The sequence below is a fragment of the Rhodamnia argentea genome, chromosome 1 (genome assembly GCF_020921035.1).
Source record: "Rhodamnia argentea isolate NSW1041297 chromosome 1, ASM2092103v1, whole genome shotgun sequence".
Lineage (NCBI taxonomy): Eukaryota > Viridiplantae > Streptophyta > Magnoliopsida > Myrtales > Myrtaceae > Rhodamnia > Rhodamnia argentea.
Window position 1 is genome coordinate 16,040,091 of NC_063150.1, and position 18,613 is coordinate 16,058,703.

The window sequence follows — 18,613 nt, forward strand, 5'->3', positions numbered from 1 at the left end:
CATGAAATTGTCTGAAGGCTGAGGACTCGCTTTTATGGAAAAGAAGCAGAGTATAAATTCCGCCAACTATTGATGTCTAAATATATCCCATTCAACATCAGATCAATCACGTATCATTGAAAGAGTAATATCCTTATGGGATTCAAAGAAAATCTCACATTGTGAGTTTATTTCTCACCTTGTCATTCTGGCAAATGTCTATGAAGTAATTTTCGAGGAAGTGTCGAGCACTTGAAAAACACATACACAAGGAGCAAGTATCGAACACACCAGGATCATATAAGTCCTACATAATCCAATGGCTTATGTAATAAGTGCACATATATTAGAGGTGCAGCTAAGGTTTTTCCCAGACACAAAGGCTTGTTAGTATGAATTGGGAGGATGATGATGCCAGAAAAGAGAGACGAAAAAAGTTTACTATTCTTTTAGAAGCAGCGGAAATCTGACTCAGATGATGACTCGATAAAGTGGGTAGCTCTACAATTTTCTAAGGCACTCTTTTCATAACCCCCATCAAAGTTTGGTTTATATAAAGCCTTGGACTCGCTCATTTTGCATCATTTCCTCTCTCTGACTCTGCCCCAATCTTTTGTTTCTTTTGCTCTTCATACATCTCGACCTCACAAAAATGGAGAACGGGATTCCAAATATGGAAAGACTGTTGGTGCACAAGGAATTCTCATCATCATCATCATCAGTATCACCATCATGTTTGAATGATGGATCATCATCAGGAAACGGATCGCCAAGACCCTTTGTGGATCCGCTCTCGTGGGGTTCACTAGGCATGATCTCTTCACATGCCTACCAGAATGATTCAATTTCAATGGCTTCTAACGATAAAGCTCCATTGTCATGTGGTGGTGATCTCAAGGAGAGCATGTTTCCTTTCAAGGCATTCTTAAATCCACAAGAAAGGGGTAACGCATCGAACCCGTCGTCTCCTTCGTCACAGTGCTCGTCATCGTCGGCATCAAGGGTCCTGAGTAATCTAACTTTGTTCTGGCAAGAACCTGAGAAAAAAAACCCGTCGACAATGGATTTACTCGGATTAGACACGATTTGTGAGTCCATAGCATCTTCCACAAGCAACCACTTGACCCAGCACAGTCATGTTCTGCGGCGACCTGGATCGGAGAGGCCCGCTACGGACCGAAGTTTAGACCATCTATCAGATCGTTCATCATCTAGGGTTTTTGACCACTCTTGCTTTTTCTCAGCAACACCAAGCTTCAGCCTACGAATTACACAGTTCGGAGATCTATGGCAAGCAAGAAGGAGCACAGGCTGACATCGTCATCTTCACTGTCTTCGTCGGGAAAGTTGTTCCGGGGAGTGAGGCAAAGGCATTGGGGGAAGTGGGTAGCAGAGATCAGGTTACCAAGGAACCGGACAAGGGTGTGGCTAGGGACTTTCGAAACGGCCGAGGAGGCGGCCCTGGCCTACGACACCGCGGCATACATGCTCCGAGGCGACTTCGCACACTTGAACTTCCCCGACCTCAAGCACGAGCTGGTCAAGGGCAATCGCTCCCTGAACGGCACCACTGCCTCGCTCCTCGAAGCCAAGATCAGAACCAAATCGCAAGGGTTGTCCTCAAGAAAGAAACTCCACAGAGGTTTGCTGCCGAAATCGGTCGCGAATAAGGAGGGATTTGCGAGCGAATGTCCAAGCGCCTCGAGCCCGAAAGACCCAATGGGCAGCGAGTGGCAACTTGAGTTCGAAGCAAGAGCTGTTGGGTCTGATTTGATGAGTCTGAGCAAGAAGACACAAGAGGCCATTGCTAGTGCTGGTGCTGGTGCTGATGCAGATGCTGTTCAGCTTAGTAGAATGCCTTCGTTGGACATGGAGATTATTTGGGATGCTATTTTGGTCTCGGATTCGTGAAAACCCTCAGTTTTTGTGGTCGGAGAAAAAGATCGATAGAATGGTTTCGTTTAAATTTGCTTTCTTTTATTGCTTATATTTTGATCTTGCTTTTCGATGGATCTATACATGTTTTTTCTCAGAGCAGTACGATAAGATTGGGTGTCCAGTTTTACAGATTCTTCTTCATCTGAGCTTTTTCAAGTGTATCTTCGATTCCATTACAGATATTACCCTTAATTGTCCGAATAATTGCTGTTTCTACTTTCTTCGTATGGTGCTGATAATTTAAAAGACAAGTATAACGAAGATTGATCTTTGACTGGAAATATGATGAATCCAATGGAAAATTTTTGAACGCTCTAGGAGTAGAGAGCAACAGAGATTCAAAATTTGACCCAAAAAAAAAAAAAACAAAAACAAAGATTCTTTTTTTCTATCTATTAGTAAAAAGTTATGTTACATCATTCTGAAAAAGGAAAATTTTCAAATAAGGGCGTGAAGTACCTTCATTTTCTCAATAGGAATCTAAAGTAGACCATCATTCAAATAAAGGCTTGAAAGTGCCATCTTTGTTTCAAAAAAAGACCTGGCCGAAGGGCATATTTGTCATTTTATTTTTTCTTTATGTTTTTTCTCTTTTTTCTTCTTATTTTTTTTTTCTTTTTTTTCTCCCTCTCCCCTCCCCGGCCATTGCCAAGCAACCCGCTTTGAGCGAGGATCACCCGCCCAATCCAGGCTAGGGCGACCCTCGCCCGATGCTGGCCTAAGTGAGGCCAAGCGAGGGAGAGGGTTGCCCTCGCCGGATCTAGCGAGGGTCTCCTCGCCTAACGCTGACCTAGGCAAGCAACTTGAAGCTTCAAAGCACCTTATTTTACCTTGGTTTTCCTCTATCTTTGTTTGTGTCCCTCTCTCTTTTTCTTTCTTTTTCTCTCTCTCTCTCTCTCTCTCTCTCTATCTCTCTCCAAATATATATATTATATTTTTTATTTTGTTCTTGCCTTCCTTCCTCCCAATGGTTCTTCAAGCACCTTCTTTTGCCTTGGTTTTCGTCTATCATTGTTTGTGTCCTCGCTTTTCTCCCCTCTCTCTCTCTCTCTCTCTCTCTCTCTCTATTTTGTTTTCTCTATTCCGTTTTCTTCCTGCCTTCCTTCCTTCCTTATGGTTCTTTGAATTTCAAGGATTCATTGGGGTGATTAATAGCAACGCCTCAATGGAAATAGCATCGTTGCCAAGGCCTACGTGCGTGAGCTTGCTAGAAATCAAGACAACATGCGGAACCATGACAACAAGCACTTAAGCGGGACATAAAAGGATCAAGCCCTAAACTGCCCAAAGTGTAGTTAGAGCAACACCAAGTTTTCTTGCTAAACCTCTCTCGCTTGGGCCGGCATCGGGCGAGGGTTGCCCTAGCTTAGGCTGGGTGGGCGATCCTCACCCGATGCTAGCGACCTCCTTCGGTGGCCCGATGATGGTCCGGGAGGAGGAGAGAGGGAGAAAAGAAACAATAGAAAAAAAAGGAAAAAAAAAAGTAAATGACAAACATGGCCTTTGGTCGGGCCCTTTTTTGAAATAAATATGGCACTTCACGCCTTTATGCGGGAGCATTGGGCCTTGTCAACAACTTCATGTTGAAGATGTCGAACTTCAAGAGAATGACTTATGCATATGGAGATTTCGTCTCGACAACGAGCAGAAATTTTAGTTTTTCGCTAGGTCAGGAGAATAATCACAACTCTCTCAATACCTATCCAATTGACCTGATTCCATCACCAAAAGTTCAAGGACCCTTAGATCTATAACTCATGTTTTGAGCTTTTTGAAATAAGCACTATAAGGAGTGTTAATCATGAGGAGAAGATGATAAATGAATTTAGAGCCAATGTTCTAGTCTCTAGGTGTTTAAGGTACTTTCTAGTTCCTATATCTTTAATATTCTGGCAGCTTCCATATGTCTTTAGTATTTGGTGAGTCTCACTGATCGTATAGTTTCCATGTCCTTTATTGTTGTCTATTTCTCATGTTCGAGTTCCTTTATAATTAGAGGCGAATTCTCAAATGTAATGTATACGATTTTTATGAATGAAAACATATGAGACTTGCTTATGTGTGAGCGAATTTCTTTGGAAAGTGGAAAACTCCTATCCAGCAGCATCTGCATCCTTGGAGATTGGATTACTCCTCGGTAGTAAGCCAAAAAAGCATATGTATCATCGGCTGTTGATATTTTGTAGGCCTTGGTGATGAGTTTCTCCTATCCCGAAGTCTCGTATCCTTGGCTGGTCATATTATGTCGGCCTTAGTAGTGAACTTCATCAATCCCAATCGTTATCCTTGGCTGGTGATATTATGTGCACATTGGTTATAATTGTAATCTATCTTGTATTTTCCATTTACCCATCGACGTCTCTCGCTCATCCCATATACGCATTAAATTGGTATCAAGCTAAAGGTTGAACTCGTTTTGAGTGATTCTTTCGGTTATCCATTTTCTTATTCCATCCCATACTCCCATTAAAAGAAAATGGTTGCCGTTGTCAACATGGGCCAAATGTTGATTCTCCTATAGCCTAAGAAAGAGACCTACGAGATATGGAGGTGAAAGATTTATGGAGATAGGTATAGCAATTGGAGGAGCGTTTATTATGCTTTGAACTTTGACAAATGAAGAGAAACCTCACTCTCCTAGAGAAAAAAACGAAAGGGTGACAAGAGATTTTTGGATATGCCTTCAATTAAAGGTACATATTACTTTGAAAGTGTTTCTTCTAATGAAGTCGAAATTTTTTAGAACATGAGATAGAAATGGATAAGCCCCTTGGTGAAGATAACCGGTGCTTCAAGTGCTAGGGCTATGGGCATTTACATGTGAATTGTCCTAACCATGATGTTATCACCATTAGAGAAATTGAGAAGATCGATTCGGAACTTCAACATACTCAACAAGATCCATACCATATAGAGTCTGAATTTAAGGAGCAAGAAGAGATCATTAAACAAATTGAAGAAGTGATGCTGGTCATCGAGGTGCCATCAAGTAATGACGATATTATTGATGGAGATTCTCCATATCTATTTGTGGAGACAAATGATGAAGTTATAAATGGAGAGGGAATGATTATAATGTTGGAGACATCATTTGTCACTTTCCTTTCATATCCCCTAAAGCATTCTCTCTCAAAGTGTTCATCATTGCAAAATATGTTTGCAATATTTTCAGCTTTTCAGCATATCTTGAATATATTTGTTTGTGCAAAGCTGATGTATTATCTAATTCGTTGGAGAGGCCATCCTGAAAATGAAGACATCACATATACTTGGGCGATTACGTTTATCGGTTAAATTGTTGAGCCCATCTATCTAGCTCAAGTAGTGTTTTTGTTTCAGTCACATTTATCTGCTATGATACTTGACCTTGTTATGGGTAATGTCGCTTTCTATCATCTGCTGTTCGAAATGTGTGTGATTGAAGTTGAAATTTCCGATTGGATGTGTCGTCATATCAAAAGGCTTTAAGAGCGGATATTTCATGCAAGCTTGCTACAAAGCGCTTAGTTATTGTGCTAACAAACATTGGGATCAACTTAAAGTTGGTAGTAACACCTTGGAAGGGATTCAAAAGTATTATGAAGCTCTAACAATTGATCCCTACTATGCTGTAAGCTGTCATTCTTCAATGTTCTCTTTTCCTTATTATGCATTGTTACCCACTAAGTGTATATTTTCTCTTACTTTGAAACTTATATTTGCATGTAGCCCGTATATTATAAACTTGGTGTTGTCTATTGTGAAATGATGCAATATGTGACAGCCCTTAATTGTTACAAGAAGGCTGCTCTAGAGAGGCCTTTGTATGTAGAAGCATATTGCAACATGGGGGTCCTATTTAATTCTTTGAATTTGATACTCGATTCAATTGATAGTATTGATTCTCTATATCTTGCTCATATTATCAGCGCTCGCACTTCAATTCCAACACCATGCATCTAGAATCTCTATCCATCCAGCTAAGGAACAATTAAACGAGCTCTAGATCTTCGAATTTTTAGCTAATCACCTCTACCGAAGTTCCGACAGCCTCGAGCCTCCTCTGATCATCCATACAACCACCTAGACATGGCCACGGGCCGGTTTGAGCCTAGAACCGGCCCATGGAATAACGAGGACTGGCTCGTTAACCGGGACCGGCGGTTCCAAACTGGAACCGGCCTGGCCGCTCACGAGCCGGTTCCAATTTTAAAAAATTAGGAACTGGCCAAAAAAAGGGGGAAAGAGCCATTGGCTCTTTCCCCCTTTATGGCCGTTGCAATTATCAATCTCCCCCTGCACTTTTTTTTTTCCTTCTAAATTTCCTACAAATTCCATTCCTCCCATTTCATTTTTTCTCACAATTTCTCTCAATTCTTAATTCTCTCAATCCATTTAATCCCTACTCAATTCTGTTAATTTTTTGAATCGGTATTTCGCTCAATTTTCTAACAAAAATGGCAAGTGGAAGCGGAGCTGGTGACAGAGGAAAGAGCTTGATGTCGTTGGGGATGGGAGAATCTGATTATCCTCAACCTCATGATCAATATGATCCTCGTGTGTTTACATGTCGGGTAGACGATGATGATAATATCAACTATGTTCCCAACGTCGAGTACGTCCCAAAGCAAGAAAGTCTTCATCCTACCATCGCCGAAGAAACGTTGACGGGAAAGGAGCCGGAACGGCAGGTCCGAGAGAGTACATCCAACTTATGGCAACACTTCGACAAGGTACATGTAAACGGAGACAAATACAAGATAAACTGTAAATATTGTACGAAATCATACAATTTTAATAAAGGAGATGGCTATCGAACATGCCATATGCATCTAACGCAAAAATATGCAATGCAAGCGGAGATCGACACATGCAACAACAAATTTCTAAGTACATCAATCCTAACACTTCTCTTTTATTTCGTTATAGTGATGAATTTTATAAAGAAACATTAGTTGAATATGTTGTCATTGAACATTTACCTTTTACTCCTGGTGAAAATTTTGTTTTGAATTTTTTGATCAACGTTGTATGTACTCCACAAGCAAAACTTGTCCCGAGAACTACTTTTAAATGCGAACTTTTTAGGGTTTATAAATAATAAAAAAGGCATTGCAAAACTTTTTTACGGATTTCAATGGACGTGTGCATATAGGTAGCGATATTTGGAGTGTTCTTTGGCAAATTCATTCTTATATGGGTATCATATGTTATTGGATAGGTGACGATTGAAACATTCAAAAAAGAGTACTTGCATTTCGAGTGTTTGATGAAAGGCATATCGCCAATAATATTTATAGAATAATTAGGCAAGTTTTAGAAGAATATAATTTGATTAATAAAGTTTTTTCAGTTGATTTTGATAATGCCGCTTCAAATACCGTTTTCATTCCCGATTTAGAAAATATTTGTAAACCCACTTTTTAGTGGACATTTTTTCACATTAAATGTGTTTGCCATGTTTTAAATTTATGTGTACAAGATGGTTTACGAACTCTAGAGGCTTTTCTCACCCCAATAAAGAGAGCAATTAAATTTTTATGGAGTCATCCCCAGGTTATAAAAGAATGAGGCAAATTTTGTAAATCACATGGACAAAAAATCAAAAAGATTTCAAAAGATGTTCCGATTGGTTGGAATTCTACCTACGAGTTGCTTCATCAATCTTTTGCTCATAAATATTTATTATATACGTTTATTTCAAATTATGTTTTCGAAATTACTTTACTCCCGTAAGATTGGGTTCTTTGCAAAAAAATTTTAGATTTTTTGAAAGTTTTAGTGATGCAACTTATACTTTATCTAGTGGATATTATCCTACTACGCATTTATTTTTAATAAAGTGTGTTAACATTCTTGGTATTTTTTGTGAATATGAGCAAGATGTTCAATTAGCTCCGACTATTATAGCAATGAAAGCAAAATGGTTGCATTATTATGCCTGCATTTTTCTTATTTATTTGGTTGCTATTATTTTTCATCCATGTACTAAATTAGATGGTTTGTATGATTTTCTGAATGGTTATTATTATGATTGTTTACATTTGAATGAAACAGTACATATTAAAACTATACAAGTAGAGGTTAAAAACGCTATAGTAGTATTATATAATGAATTTTGTAGTAGATATGGTTTATGTGATAGTGGATCTTATCAACCTAGTGCCTCACAAATGGAGGAGAGTGGTAGACTTAGTAGATGGTACAATCTGCTCATTAATAAGCAAAAAAGACAAAAGAGGGTAATAGGTAATATTTTCGAATTAGAAAATTATTTAACCATTGCTTTTGAGTTCCCTAATTCCGAACACAACACAAATTTCAAAATTCTTGAGTTGTGGAAGACTCATTCAACCTAATTCTCGGTCCTTGCTCTCATCGCAAGACGGATGTTAGCAACCCCTTCTTCAACAGTTGCAATTGAACAAGCATTTAGCGCTGGAGGATTAATTTTGGACGACCGCCGTTCAATATTAAATCTGGATGCTGTGGCGACTCAAGCTTGTGTCAATGATTGGGTAAAGGTTAAATTTCGGCAACAAGAGTTGGATCGAGACGACGAATTCTTCAATGATGATAGTGGAGATACCATTACCACGGGTACTGTAACGGGTAGCGACGATTGACGATGAGATAAGCTGGGATTATCAAAGGTAAAAGAACTACATGAGCTTTGATTCTTCTATCCCCAAAAAGATATGTAGGTACTTAATGATAATCCATTAAGTTCAAGCTCATTCATTCTCCCTTTTTTCCCCCAAAATTTGATTACAATGTACAATTTGATTGTAATTTATAATTAATAATTTTTTTATTTTTTATTTCATAATTTATTATTTAAAATTAAATTTTAAATTCGAAATCTGAACCTGCCCGAAACCGCCCCTTGAACTGGCCTTGAACTGCCCCTTCAAGGGTCGGTTCCGATTCTATCATGGCCACAAACCGAAACTTCCGGTTCATGACAGGAACAGGCGGTTCACGGCCCCTAGCCATATTTACAACCACCTCTTCCTTATCACCGATTAAGCTTCGATTTCTCACAGTAGACTAATTTCAATTGTGATCAGAAAAAGCTCGTAGCGAGACCAGCTCTAGTCCAGTCTACAACTTCAACTCCGTTAAGCTCTCCTCAAATGATCGAAGCTCGGTTATGTGCTGTTCCATCGCTACAAAAGCTAAGTTCTCTCCCTTTCTCTAATTTTGAGTTCATTCTAGTTAGTCAGTATTTCTGATTTCTCTCTATGCGTTCTTTAACGGCTCTGGCGATCTTTTAGTCCAGCGTCATTGTCTCTAATGATCTCTCACTCTGAGTCGATCATCATTCAAGGTCGTTGTTACTTTTCTGCTTAGTATTACTTATGATTTGTTTCTGTTACTTTGCACATGGGACCGAGGTTGAGAACTCCAGTTGTGGTTTATGTGAAAATAGCCCCAATTAAGGATCTATTATTGATTGAGCTTGCTTTCATAATGTTGTGTTTGTATAGTTTTAAATCGATGCTTCGATCTTGTGTTTTGATGCTAACAGAGAGGCTTACTACCGGCTTAACTAAATTCCTAAACCATAGTAACTTGACATTTTATATTGAGGCAAAAGAAGCAAATCTACTTACAATAGTCACAACAAGGACAGCTAATGTGCAGCATGGTGAGGAACTAATTATAACCACAAGTCATTTCGTAGAAACTGCGTTTGGGTCTAAAGATTGATTGGTGTGTGAGGGAAATATTAGCTAAAAGGTATGTTCCTATTTCTCATCTTCACCGGAGACACAAGTTATGTCCCTGCTCCTCATCTTTTCACATGAGTCTTGTATTTATTTTCCTTTTTAGGCCCTTTTATTGACCATATTAGCATTCTAGACTTTAGACTTCCTTGCTATATAAGTGTTGTAATTTTATGTGTTAATGGCTCAACATTATTGAGACATTATTGCATGCATGTCTCTTCAATTTTGGCGGTTACATCCTTTTCGGTATAGTATCAGCGTAACCGGCGAGCAATATGTCAATGTAACTGATGTGCATTTATGTCTGTGTAACCAACATGGTTTAATGGGAGCGTAACCGATGTGCACTTACAGCAGCATAATCGCCAAGGATTAATATCGGCGTAACCGACGTTTTTTCGATCTATAAATAGACATATTTCCGTAGTTTAGAATTACGACTCACAACTTGAAATACATTCCTCTAGTTCTCTCATAGTCGTCCTCCAAGTGCGCCGCTTTCTAGAAGTGTTCGATAGAGCCCTATTCATATAGTGCTGATACAAACAGGTTTGAGGTATTGTATCTTAGGAGACATAGTTCGTGAAGTTGCTTAGCACAATTGGTAGGAACGAATCTTCTTAAGGAGATTCGGTTAGCCGTACCTCACATTTTCTCAAATTCCTTTTTGAGTTTATATTAGCTAGCAACTTTGTTTGCTTTGTAATCTTTATGTGTAAAGATTAATACAAAATTTTTGGCTTGGTTATTGTTATTGATGTTATTGATGTTATTGATGTTATTGATGTTATTATTGCCATATTCATCTTATTATTTTTTCTAATTACAACAAACAGAGTTACGTATTTCCCCCGATACATTAACATGTGCGTAATATTTTCCAACAATCTTAAGACAATTAGTGAATATAGTCACTGTTTGTTTGGGTTTATTAGAAAATCGTGATAGTTGATAACAATCAAGTACCCAATAATGTCCGGAACATTTTTAGAGACGTTTCTATGGTCAATCTGACCGCTGCTAGTGGAGAGGTTCATACCTCGAGGCCTAGTGTTGTGGTAGCACATGCTACGAACCTTCAAACCGAGAACATCTTTGGTGGTTCGGGTATACATCAATAGGCTTTGCCTTCCTTGATGGTGCCATTTTCGGTTATACCGAATGAGAAACTGGAGAAATTCATCGGTGTAGGCTTTAAGTAGAAGCAATAATCCCAAAATTTCAAGGGACATGTTTTATTTGCAACAAGCTTGGCCATTGTGCTAAGGATTGCAAGAAGCGCTCGAACAAAGGCAAGGACGGTGGTGTAGCCAAGCAATTGAATTTGGCAAAGTAGGAAGATAATGAGAGACTAACTATTGTAGCGGTGTTTGAGGTAACCTTGGTGTCAAACAATATCGATTGGTGGTTAAACACGGGTGCTACAAATCACATTTGTGTGGACAAACACATGTTCTTGTCATACAAGAAGGTTGTGGTAGATGGGATGCTTTATATGGCTAACTCTACATAAGTAAAAATTGCTAGGAGAGGAAAGGTGATCTTGAAGTTCACCTCCGGCAAGGAGATTGCCTTCCTAAATGTGCTGCATGTACCGAAGATCTAGAAGAAACTCATTTCTCGCTCCATACTCATCAAGAAGGACTTCAAAATTGTATTTAAATCTAACAAGTTTGTGCTTTCTAAAGGGGGAATGAAAGTGGGGAAATGACACTTGAGTAATGACCTGTTCAAAGCAAATGTGGCTATCATTGATGTAAACTCAAAATTCTTATACCCAAAGACTATTAGTAAGGAGAAGTCTTGAGTTTACATTGTTGTATCTCCTTATCTATGGCATGGTAGATTATGACATGTAAACTATGGTACAATAAAAAAAGATAGCAAACTTAGGGCTAATTCCAAAGTTTGAATTGGATGCCCATTACAAGTGTGAGACTTGTGTTGAGGCAAAATTTTGCTAAGAAATCTTTCAGTTTCGTTGAAAGAATGAGTGAACCTCTACAACTAATCCATAATGATCTATGTGATTTAAAGTTTATAGAAAGTAGAGGTGTAAAGAAGTATTTTATCACTTTTGTGGAAGATTGTACTCGATTTTGCTATGTTTATTTGTTAACTAGCAATGACGAGGCTATAAGCATGTTTATCAAATATAAAAAATGAGGTTGAAAACCAACTTGATAGATGAATCAAAGTACTTAGGTCGACGAGAGGGGAAGAATATAGTTCTTCCAATTTAAAGGAGTTGTGTGTTAGTTTGGAAATAATTCTCCAAAACTTTAAAGGAGATGGCCAATGCCATGCTCTTAAGTTTTGGTTTGCCTTAAAAATTGTGGGGCGAGATAGTTATAACTACAAACTATATTCTTAATAAAATACCCCTCAAGAAAACTAGCAAGACTCCGTTTGAGTTATGGAATGGAAAGCTATCTTACAATTTTTTGAAAGTGTGGGGGTGCCTAGCCAGGGTGGCGAACATCCTCCTAAACAAACTCGCTTGTGAGCTAAAACGGTGGATTGCATATTCATCGGTTATGCTTAAAAAAGTAGCGTATACAGATTTTTTATTCACAAATCTGAAAATGAGGAAATCCATGTCAATACTCTCCTAAAATCAATGGAAATTGAATTCTTTGAGGATATATATCCTTACAAAAAAAATCAGGATAAATCTTCTTAGAAGAGATTTAGAAATTTAAAATCTAATAATGATGAAGTTGAGGCTAAAGATGTTAAACTTTGAAGGAGTAAGAGGTCGCATATTGTAAAATATTTCCGACACGACTTTCTCACGTACATGTTAGAAGGTGAGCCTCAAACCTTCAAAGATGCAATGTCATCTCCGGATGCTCCTTTTGGAAAGAAGCTATTGACAATGAAATTGATTCAATCCTAAGTAACCATACTTGTGAATCGGTTGACCTTCCATATGGAAATAAACCAATTGGATGCAAATGGATATTCAAGAAGAAGCGTAAAACTAATGGTTCCATTGATAAGTATAAAGCATGGCTTGTTGCCAAAGGGTTTAGACAAAAAGAAGGTCTAGATTACTTTGATACCTATTCACCAGTAATAAGAATAATATCGGTTAGGATGTTGATTGATATAACTTCGCTATACAATTTTCATGTACATCAAATGGATGTCAAAACTGAATTCTTTAATGGTGATCTCGATGAGGAGATTTATATGGAATAACTTGAAGGATTCAAGGTCAAAGGATAAGAACGCAAAGTGTGTAGACTTGTCAAATCATTGTATCGACTTAAACAAGCTCCTAAACAATGGCATGATAAGTTTGACCATGTAATGATCCAAAATGGGTATAGAATCAATGAATGTGACAAATGTGTGTACACTAAATCTACATCCATTAGATGTGTAATTATTTGTCTATATGTTGATGACTTGCTTATTCTTGGATGTAACGCTGAGGTTATCAAAATACCAAGAATGTTCTCAAGAAGAACTTTGAGATGAAAGACTTAGGTATTGCGGATGTTATACTCGGCATCAAAATTCTAAGGAGTTTTGATGGCCTAGGTTTAACACAATCTCATTACATCGAAAAGGTAATTGAGAAATTTAAAAGATTCGGCATTAAAGACGCAAATAATCCTTTTCTACCGCACCAAACTTTAAGAAATACTACTGGAAACAATATCAGGCGGTTGGAATACTCTCAAGTAATCGATAGCCTCATGTACATCATGAACTGCAATAAACCGGATATTGCATACTCAGTAGGAAAACTGAGCAGATATACAAGCAATCTAGGTGACGGGCATTTGAATGTTTTGTTGAGAGCATTAAAGTATCTAAAAAATACAAAGACTATATTTTGATGAATCGAAATTGACTAGCCAGTATGTATTCACGCTAGGAGGAGCCGCAATGTCAAACGGAATCACTCGTGATCCACATTTGTCAAACAAAATCACTCGTAATCCATCAAGACTAGTGATTGACCCTTGCAATTACATGATAACCAAAGTCGCCATGGCTCGAGTAATTCTTAAATGTGATATTAATCACGGGTCGATACGCGTAACTCCTAAAAGCCGCCCGTTAGTTTGAGATACGTTGAAATTTCAATTAATCGATATTGATCGCGAATCGAACTTCAAAATTAGACGTCGGACCTTCAGGGATTCCAATAATTATAGTTTGGACGTTACCTCATTTGGAGTACGGTTACTTTGTGGTTCATCCCAAAGTGTTCAAAAAAGTAAAATTTAGATTGGAAATGGGAGAAAAACCCATTTACCCTTGGAAAATACCCATTTCTCCACTTTTGTCAAGGGGCATTTCGATCATTTATCCCCTAGTGGCCAAAAATTTGACCAAGCCCACTTGTACAACAATTACCAAAATACCCTTCTTATGTTTCAAGAGCAAAATGAGATGAATTATTTGGTGGACCCAACAAGACTCTCTCTCTTCCTTTTCAAGACCAATTATTCAACCTAAAATATCTACCTAAAACTATCCTAACCTATTATCTTTATTATCTTCATCTTCATCTTCATAATTGCATCAAGTTTCTCTCACTACACTCTCTGTCTCTACCTTGGCCGAACACCACCCTCATCACCACTACCACCGCCGAACCCTCACCAAACCACCACCAGCCATGCCGTAAGCTGCCAGCCACCACCGAAGCTCGGCCACGGCCTTGAGCCACTTGGAGCCTCCGGATTGTCATGGATCAACGTCAGCTGAGAGGGACCGTTGGTGCCGCCACTTGAACCGGGAATTTTACAACTTTTCAACCGTAGAATTTGCTAGATTTTTTAGGCAAGCTAGTTTCTAAACCTTGATTAGGTTGCTAGGATCCTAAAGGATGTAGATTTGAAAAGGATTGGATGAAAAATTGTTGGTTTTGTTCTTGGAGTTGTCTTGGCCGAATATTGGAGAGAGAGAGAGAGAGAAATCATGTGGCATTGATGTGATGAGTTTTTCATGACTGAGATCGTGCGGCTAGGATTAATTGTTGCTTTATGATACTTTATTCGTATGGCCTAGATTGGATTTTGCTTTATGAAGGTTGATCATGTGGTTCAGATTAAATGTTACTTTATGATGATGAGATTGTGTGGTCTCGATTAATTGCTACGTTAGTATAATTAGATCGTGTGGTACTAATTAATTCCTGCTTTATTACGATTTAATCATGTGGTACATATTAATTGTTGCGTTAGTATAAATTAATTGCGTGGTTCCGAATGGCCGATAGCTTTAATGTGATTTAATCGGGTGGTCTCGATTAATTATTTATTCAACATGAGTGAATCGCGTGGTGCGATCGAATATTTCTTCAAGTATAATTAAATCGGGTGGCCTTGATTGAGTGATTGGGATAATTAGAAAGATCGGGTGGTCTCGATTGAGCGATTGAGGAATATAGCGAGATCGTGTGGTTCTGATCGGTGAATTGGGAAAGAATAGTGACAGATCGTGCGGTTCCGATCTGCTATTCAGGAAGTTTAGCAGAATCATATGGTTTAGATTGGTTGATTGAGAGGTTTTATGTGATCGTGTGGCACCGATGGGTTGTTCGAGTGATTGTTTTTTGTATATGGTCTTTATGAGGAAAAATCGAGCGTGATTGCGAAAGTTTTTCCTGAAGCGTTATTACGCGGGGTTTGTGTTTATAAGACCATATTTTACCCTGAAACGTTATTACGTGGGCTTTTATTTTCATCCTGAGGCATTAAACGTGAGATGCTAACTTGAGGCGTTAAACGTGGGTTATATCGACCTGATGCGTTATTACGCGGGTCCGGACTATATAATGGCCTGAGGCATTATTACGCGGGTCTGTCCATATATAATGTAACTTGATGCGTTAAACGCGGGCTTTTGAGTAACGTGGTCTTATTAAAGGTGTAGTGAGTTGGAAGAAAGAATGATGTTTATTTCTAGAAATTATTTTTGTGTGATTCATTGGCTGAGTGAGAAATTGTTGAGAAGCGCTCACCTAAGATGTGTCCGGAGGCACTATCGCCCCAGGCTAGGATCAGAGACTTTCTTACTTAGATTCATTCTTACCCCGTTGTGGTTTACTCTTTTTCGGACCCTCCACCTCAACTATGAACGACCCACCTCAGAGGTGTGAGATACCCCGAGACATGGAAACGGTAATCACGGAGTATCATGTGGGGGAAGACAAAGTGTATTATAGGCATACCACGACTATCTGGGTAGACGTAGGAAAGTCTTTTTGGAAGCCCCATACTTATTTAGCGTGGACGTACCGCCATGGGGATATATTGGTAGGACCGTTGAAGGGTTTTGATATTCCTTATGATGGAGTTGGGAAATGGGACCCCACTCAAGCTGCCCCTCCCGATGGCATGGTGATAAGCCCCGATGTTGGTCCTGAAGACTCAAAGTTCGATCCGGAGAATGTGGAGCCAGAAGAGGATGTGGAGATCATGGAGCCATCAGATCTGTAGTTGCCATCTGAGACGAATGTGGAAGAGGAGCTGGAGACTTCATTAGAGGATAGTGAGGACGGGGCCTAGGGTAGTTGGCCTCTTGACCTTTTTGGTGAGTACTTTTTAGAAGAGGAGTTAGGCTTCGACCACTTGATCTTTTGTTGTAGGTGGTCACAGGCTTGTACAGTAGCCTCTGAAGCCTTGAGTTTTGGTTTGTGTAATAAGGATATGTGTATATGTATAGAAGTTTGCTTTTACCGTCCCAAAGCATCGTATTGAGATTTGTTTTGTATGGAGTTTTGTTTTCGCTTCTGCATGTGCTTATCATTCATGTTACTTCATGAGTTGTTGGCCTTTGGATCCTGGAGAACTGTAGTTAAGCGTGGCCAAAGGGGATGTTTTCGTGCTCGTAGGGTTCGGGACGTGACAAAAGGTTTATTGAAAGAGCAAGTAAACTACGCATTGAGGGGAATGGGTTAAAAGCCTTAACCCAAGAAAGAGCTTTCGTGGTGGAAACCTAACCTATACGATTGGAGATCCCATGGAATAGGTTCAACAAGACAAAGCAAATTTCGGAAACTCTAGAGTGAGCACTATCTCCCATTACTATGATGCAACAGTTCTTCCTACTGAGTTTTAAGGGTACGCTAAGCCTTTAATGATTCCTATAGCTTGGATTTGAACATCCTAGTAAGGTATCTTCGGATACCTTTAATAAGAATGCACCTATATGCGTGGAGCTGGCTAACTATGAAAATATTTAAAGGCTGGATTTTCCAAAGCACACATGAATCCTGAAAGATTCAAGGTTGAAAGAATGAACACAATCGAAAACTAATCTTGATTCGAATATACTTTGTGTGAGGTCTATTATTTGGGCTTACACCAACAACTGGCGGTTCAAGACTAAGTTCCACCAACGATTAAGTATGCCCGATAGGCTTTCACTAAAGAAGGTTCAAAGCGAAAGCTACTTATTTTGATGTAGTGTATTTCCACAGGCACACTTGGAATTCCTCGAGTATTTGTTACGTTGAGCCATTATGTGGGGGTTTGTTGTAATATTGCGTGTTAATGGCTTAATATTTCATGTCTATTTAGTTTCGACAGTGGTTATGTCCTTTCTGATTTAATGTCAGCATAACCGATGTGCACCTACGTTAGTGTAACCAACGTGCATATATGTCTGCATAATTGACATAGTTTAATAGGAGCATAACCGATGTGCACTTATGTCGGCTTAACCGACAAGGATTACTATTAGCGTAACCGACGTTTTCCCGGTCTATATATAGATGTATTTCCGTAGTTTAGAAGTACAACTTACAACTCGAAATATATTTCTCTAGTTCTCTCGTAGTCGTTTTTGAAGGGTATCGGTTTCAAAAAGTGTTCGACATAGTCCTATTCGTATAGTGCTGATACAACTAGGTTCGAGATGTTGTATCTTGGGAGGCATAGTTCGTGAAGCTATTTAGCACCGTTGGAAGGAAGTAATCGCCTCAAAGAGATTCGGTTAGCCGTGCCTCACGTCTTCTCCAATTTCTTTTTGAGTTTGCATTAGCTAGCAATTTTATTTGCTTTGTAATCTTTTTTTGGTAAAGATTAATACAAAATTTTTGGCTTGGTTATTGTTATTGATGTTATTATTGCCATCTTTGTCGTATTATTTTTTCTAATTACAACAAATAGTGTTACGCATTTCCCCCAATTTGCAATATTTTTCAACAATAAGCACCTTATAGTTTGCATTTGCGTCATACGCATTTCCATACTTAGAAAGTGCATTTTGGAAAAGTAGTTCATCTAGGGAGTATTTATCCATAAATGTTACATTTGCAAATTTCAATGTTCTTTTTTGTATTGATTACTTTAGGACACATTTCTGATATTAATTGCCTAAAATTGGTCCATTCCACTGTTATTCAAGTAATTCATTCAGATATGTCCCTCATGGGGGTCCCTATCCCTAGGCATAACAACAATGCTTTGTTTAATTGTTGCTCGAAATGGCTCAAGGCAGTTTATTTGCTTTGTTCGTTGTTCGTTATGATTTGTCAGTTTCCTTATTCGGAGGTTCTATTTTTCATGGTAATTTGCACGTTTAATACTCCCATAATTTAGGCAATTTGGACGGTATCTCACGAGCACGTTGATTTACTTTTATATTAGCTTAGTTATTTTGGTAATAGCATAATGGGATTAATTGATTGATATATGAGGTGGTGTTGGTCAAATTGCATCATCCATTCATTTTTGTGTACGACCACTCTATTTCTTTGCTGTTTGATAAAGAAAAAAGAGTAAATTGCATCCTTTTGGATTAGATAGAATATCCTACAGTTGATTTCCATTATATCCATTGCCACATATCGAAGTGCATTACAGTGTACCTTTTTTTTTTTTTTTTTTGCATCAGTCATCTTAGGACAAAAATTTCCATATTGAATTATTTCCATAAAATAGGCCATTTAAATAATTTATTTGGATGGCTACACTTTCTACCCATTGGTAAATTGCCATATTCACCATATTCCT

At 38.5% G+C, this 18,613-nt stretch overlaps 1 pseudogene; it reads left to right on the forward strand.

The window, feature by feature from the left end:
• Positions 1-585: 585 nt before the first annotated feature.
• On the forward strand, positions 586-2,116 carry LOC115757211 (annotated as a pseudogene).
• The last annotated feature ends 16,497 nt before the right edge of the window (positions 2,117-18,613 follow it).